Genomic DNA, 5,956 nt, shown 5'->3' with positions numbered 1-5,956 from the left:
CAACGGATCGCAACCCTCAGTGTTGCCCCCGTACCGGACCGGGGACCGGCAACGGGATCGCAAGCCTCGGTGTCGCTCCCGCGCCTCGCTCAGCCAGTGAGCGGGAACCGGTCTGTATGTGGGATCCGAACCCTCGGACGGGAGCGCCGCCGCGCTTCCCAAGCGGCGCACTATCCAGTGCGCCACCGGGCCGGCCCTTACTAGTGCTTTTGTATATATATGGGGCATAATTTTTAGTAGTACACCCTAGTTTTACAGAGGCTGTGGGTATTACAGTGGTGCCCTGGCACTGACCTGTGCTGATTCACAAGAATCAGTTGTGCACATCTCCCAATTCTGCATTGAGGGACATCATGTTTACAGCTTGAAATCAGCATAGTGGAAATATTTACACCATGGAAATTGGCAAACACTATAAATCAAGGCTTTCTACCCAGAGACTCAGTTGTTAAGCATCTACCAGGACAATTCTGAGTACACACCTCAGGTTTCCCAAAACCAGTCAAAATGTCTAAACATGAAATCAGTCAACATCCGGAATTATCACAGTCATCTACCAGACATTGTGGTTGAGAATATCCACTCAAGAAGTTAGTATAGAATAGCTTTCAGAACTTTATATAATTTCCATAATATTTACAGGGTAGTGCTCCCCGGAACAAACCTTAAAAGATAAAATGTATAATTGGATTACAGTACATTTTAGTTATAACATCCAAGGCACATTACATTTAGCTGCCCACCAGTTTGAAGTAATTTCCAGATATTTTGATCCATCCCCAAGTTTTATTTCCACAACAGACAAGAATTGAGAATCCAGTATTTTAACATTTTTGAACTAATATCCAACTTTTTGCATGAATTAATGTATGCTATGCTCTCCCCTCCACAATTATTCTGTAGTAATTGTGTGTGTTCTGGATGACATGGAACCTAGACCCCAGCAAGCTCTGAGTATGGTGTCTGGCTTTGCCAAAATCTAAAACAAGCTGAAGGGTTTCTAAGTTTCTTTATTGGGTCTGGATGGGACTAGAATGGTACTTTGTCCTCATTCACCAGTGGTCTGACATGTATTCTACTTCTACCCCCACCCCACCGTGTTATACCAGGAATGTAAGGCCTTAGATATCTCATCATTAGAAACTGTTCATAGTAGAGGTTCTCATTTTGTTTTTCATTTAGCACCAGAATTTAGGCAAGACAAACATTTCTACCTGAAGATTCTGTGTAGTTAAATTGCCCTGCCTTTTTATTGGCACTTCCACAGACAGCCATGGTATCCCCAAGTGAGGGAGCCAGGACACTCTGACCTCAACCCGCCCCCTCCCCCCAGCTTCCTTGGGACAGTACTTAGCTTGATTCCTATTTCTGGGGGCATGGCATCTGAGCCATATCTTATCTGAGTCTACCACTCTTTCTCCCTACTCTCTGGCATTGTCTCTCACCCCAGCCCCCCCCCCCCCCCACTCTGACCTCAACCCGCCCCCTCCCCCCAGCTTCCTTGGGACAGTACTTAGCTTGATTCCTATTTCTGGGGGCATGGCATCTGAGCCATATCTTATCTGAGTCTACCACTCTTTCTCCCTACTCTCTGGCATTGTCTCTCCCCCCAGCCCCCCCCCCCACCTTCCTCTGACATTGTCCCCATATTTTTATTTGCTTCTTAAACATGGCTAGGTTTGGCAGTGCTCACTCAAGGACACAGAGCCATGGCCCTGTTGGAGCTTCGGGCAGCTGCCTGTGCTTGACCACACCAGCTCTCTGCACAAGATAACACCTAATGCACTTTCTTTCCTATACTCTGAGATTCTCTCTACTTTAATACTGTCCATTTTACATCCCTCCACATTCTACAACATTCTACTGTCTTCTACTGTGTTTTCCTATCTATTGCTAAAGGAAGATTTGTGGGAGAAGAGTGTATTCCATCTCTTCCCCTTGTTTCCCCATGTCAAAAACCATCAGAAGCCACAATCATAAGTCCACACCCAAAACCAACTCCAAAGAAACATTTTTGTTTTCTAAGACTTGTAACCTTAGAGTCACTCCAGGATTTTCATCAGTCTCCCACTTATCTCCCCAAACAAATATCTGTCTGGCTAATATTTAACTATTTCTATATAGATTTTAATTTCTATTATTTCTTCAAACCAGGAGTTCTTAAAAATTGTTTTTATTCCTAAGAATATAGATTTTTTGTATATCCTTTTACTTTGTTGTCATTTTTTATTCTATTGCATTATAGATAAAGTGTGAGATTTTATGACTTCTGCTTATTAGAAATACACAACATAGTAGTGTGGTTTGTTAAAGTTTATACATAGGGCATCATATTGCATTTACCATCTAGTATTTGCTTTTTATACTCCTCATTTTGTTTTCCAAATTTATCTACCTGATGTGGTGCATCTGATTCATTGTTTTCACTGCTGTTTAGGATTTTATTTATGAATATACCACAATTGATCCACTCATTCTCTTATTGGTGAGAATTTTGGTTAACTTTTTCTATCTCTTTTTTCCCCCCAATGGCAAAAAATAATTCATTAAACAAATTTATGTGTATCTCTTTTCTCTATAAATTCAATTTTTCTCTGGGATGAGTGCCTAAAATCATAATTGCTTGATCACAGGTTATACAATATACTGTTTTTTAATATCCCCAGATTGCACCCCAAAGGTGTTGTAATAGTTTATAAATTCTTATTGGCAGCTTATGAGAATTTTCCCCACGTTCTTGCCAACACTTGATAATTTCTTTTTTATTTTTGCCATTTCACGGTTATGCAACAATATCTTTTTTTTTTCCTGCACATCCCTGAAGAAAGACATGTATCTTCAGATTGAAGAAACTTGAATCCTGAGTAGAATGAATAAAAACAAACCCACATTTAGTGACTTCATTGTGAAAATTTAGAACACCAAAGATAAAGAGAAAAATCATAAAAGCAACCAAAGGGAAAATATAATTTACTTACAGTGGAAGGACAAGTAGACTGACAGTGGATTTCTCATTGGCAATTATGGAAGTCAGAAGACAATGGGATGATATCTTCAAAGTGCTGAGGGGGGATAAATCCTGTCAGACTACAATTCTATCTGCAGCTGTTCAACCCACAATTATTCTCCCTGTGGTAGTATCAATGCATCCTCAATTGGCCTCCCCACCTTCTTCAGAAATAGATACTGCTTCTTGGCCAAAGGGATGGGTAGGTGTATGAAGCTGGGAAAATCCTAGAGCCTCATGACCCTTGGTCACATGATGGGTCCAAAGAGTAGACACATAAACAAAGACAGAAAGAGCTCTAGACACTCTCAGCCCTGAGACCAGCTCAACACTGTGCTCTCCATACTTTGAAGATGCATCTTCTTTGTTTCTGTCCCTTGTACCTGAGAGTCCTGAGAGGAAGTTTTTCTGAGATTTTTTTTAAAGGGAAAGAGGGAACAGACGGGACTCAGAGAAGATGAGAGAGAGGAAGAGAAGGGTAATTTAAGAGGTTCTAGTCAGAGTTTATTTTTTGACTGGAGGTGTAGAAGTAGAAAAGGTCAGGTGAGGTGTGTAGCCCAACTGCTGTGAAATATAGAAAACAGAGGCAACCACAAAAAGCAATAGATGAAAGCATTGCCCATCAGTGAATAAATTTTGATAGGCCTATCTACCAACAACTTTCCAGCTCAGGAAATAGGTCAATTCAATTTCTCTGTGTACACTTTCACCACAAGCACAGGAACCATGTGGATCTGAGTGTCCTTGTGCTCCACATGTATGTTCTCTTTATTCAAACTAAAGATAACATAGTTCATTTAAATCACAGAATTTCAGAACTGAAAAGTTTCTCAAAGGCCCTTTAATCCAACTCCTTTGTTGTATAGATGGGTGAATCAAAGACCACAGTTTGGACTGTTTGGAATGACATAGCTAGTTAGTAACAAATCTAACAATAGAGCCTGGATCTCCCAACTCTTAAGTCATACCTACTTCCCCTGTGCCACACCATCTCTGCATTTGTATGAACTGAATTTTGGGCGTGACTTTCCTAATGTACCTAGTATAATGTTCTTCCTGTCACAGGCATTTTCTAAATGCTGGCTTATCTACCGTATCCTTCTTTTTTCTTTCCTCTCCTCTCCATCTTTTCTCTGCCAGAAAATTCTTAGATTTGATGTTAAAGCTGCTGTCCTAAAACCTGCCATTACAATTATGGACCTTACCTGCTGGGCATCAGAGGGGTTGGCCATACCTCACACCATTGTCATAATCATTGTAATACTGGGGGAAGCTGGCTCGAAGCAGCTAGCACACTGATGTAGGAAAATCAAGTGTGACCGAGCAATTTACAGTGGATTCTGCTCCTAGCCTAAACCCTCCATGAGTTTATACTTAGTGCTTTAACACATCTCAAAGAGAAAAAAAATAATACACTCCAAAAAATAAAGTCTTCAAAAAGCATTGGATCAGAAAGGAATATCCACAATCCACAGATAAAACTTAATTAGATTTAGCCATCAAGTCTTTTTTGTTCTCTTTTCAAAGCTTTTCTCTTTATATTTCTTATTCCTTGGTGGTCTCTCTCTCCTGCCTCTTCCCACATAATTTCAAAAATTGCCTTTCTTAGTCCAGAGTCCTTTGGCTCTATCCCAGGATTGTAATGCCACTTGGCAAAGCAAAAGTTCTTTGGGTTGCCAAATGTTTTATGTTCCTCAAGCCTGCCCCAGTCGGAAAGCTCAGTTCATTCAGCTAGGATGTAAGTATAGCCACATATGGTTCTCTGTCCAGAGTATGGGATCAACACCTCCTTTTCTCAGCACCATGCAGCTCCAAGAATTGTCCTATATTGATAAATAGACTGGCTAGACTCTACGTGATCACAGTAGTCAGGTTTCTAGAGTTCTATAGGACTAAACACAGGTAAGCAGACTTCTGTTAACCAGCCCCCTTCATAATATTCCCCTTGAAAACTTATTTCCATCTAAGTGTGCTAAACCTTTAGGCCCTAAAATCTTTGTGATCTGCACAATAGCCCTGTGGGGAGGGCAAGACAGTCATCATTTCCACTCCCACAAATCAAGAAACCAAGGCACCAAAGGGTTAAATGACTTACCCAAAGTCATATATTTAGCAAGAAACAGAACAACATCCTGGTCCATTTTTGTTACATAAATCCATATCTTTCCAAGAATTTAGTGTTCTTGCCCATTTTCCTGCAGCTTTCTTTGAGCCACTACTTTCAAAAACAGTTGGAAAACTTAATTTACTATATTTGCTCTTATGTGGAGGTTTTAAAATTTAGCAAAATAGCCAGGATTTAAACAGCAGGATAAGGTAATGGGCCACAATAATCAACCTCATTGTATATCGACAAAATAAAATTAAGGAAAAATTAAAAATAAAAATAAAAGTAGAATGACAAAAAAAAAAAAACAGCAAGAAGGAATATCAAGATATGGAGTGTATATTTAGAAATTAGATAATTATTTTTTTAAAAAAATCAAGACATATATTAGATCAGATTATACTGACAGGATAATATGAGGGTAATTTAAAAAGTTGATGGAAAAATGGAATTAAAGGATAATACAAATCCTGCTGTAAACTTTTTGAAGATCTCTCATATACATTCAAACAAAATTTTGCTTCATAAGTATTAATTGTGGATGAAGCCTAAATAGAAATATCTGTAGAAATACTGCTCAAAGCAGAGAAAAAAACTGAAGCTTAGAGAGCTTTAGTCACTTGTCCGAGGTCTCACAAGGAGTCACACTCAGACAGAGGTTTGACCACAGGGGTGTTTTCCAAATCCCTTACTCTGAACCACCTCACATACCACGTCTCCCAGTGATGGTGAAGTGACAGCTGCCATGGTCAACTCCTGCTTCTGGTGAGAGTGTGAGAGCTTCCCTGATCCGTGCTTTTAGCCCAGACTGTCACCGCCCCCGCCCCCCCCCCCCCCCCCCC

At 40.2% G+C, this 5,956-nt stretch overlaps 1 protein-coding gene across 4 annotated transcripts in view; it reads right to left on the bottom strand.

Moving 5' to 3' along the window:
• The window catches only part of MOBP (myelin-associated oligodendrocyte basic protein), a 65,850-nt gene that overhangs the window by 6,240 nt on the left and 53,654 nt on the right, over positions 1 to 5,956 (bottom strand). For 3 of the 4 annotated variants that reach the window (XM_008579563.1, XM_008579560.1, XM_008579564.1), the window contains 3 exons: positions 2,979 to 3,062; positions 1,474 to 2,860; positions 198 to 1,310 (listed from right to left, as the gene is read on the bottom strand). The exons of the other annotated variant lie outside the window; for it this stretch is intronic. The gene's annotated coding sequence lies outside the window, so the exon portion shown is untranslated. Of the gene's footprint in view, positions 1 to 197; positions 1,311 to 1,473; positions 2,861 to 2,978; positions 3,063 to 5,956 lie in introns of those variants that run through there. 4 annotated transcript variants of the gene reach the window in all.

This window comes from Galeopterus variegatus, unplaced genomic scaffold, assembly GCF_000696425.1.
Source record: "Galeopterus variegatus unplaced genomic scaffold, G_variegatus-3.0.2 Scaffold1912, whole genome shotgun sequence".
NCBI classification, from domain to species: domain Eukaryota; kingdom Metazoa; phylum Chordata; class Mammalia; order Dermoptera; family Cynocephalidae; genus Galeopterus; species Galeopterus variegatus.
Note: the sequence above shows the minus strand (reverse complement) of the source record. Positions and strands in the feature narration are given on the sequence as shown.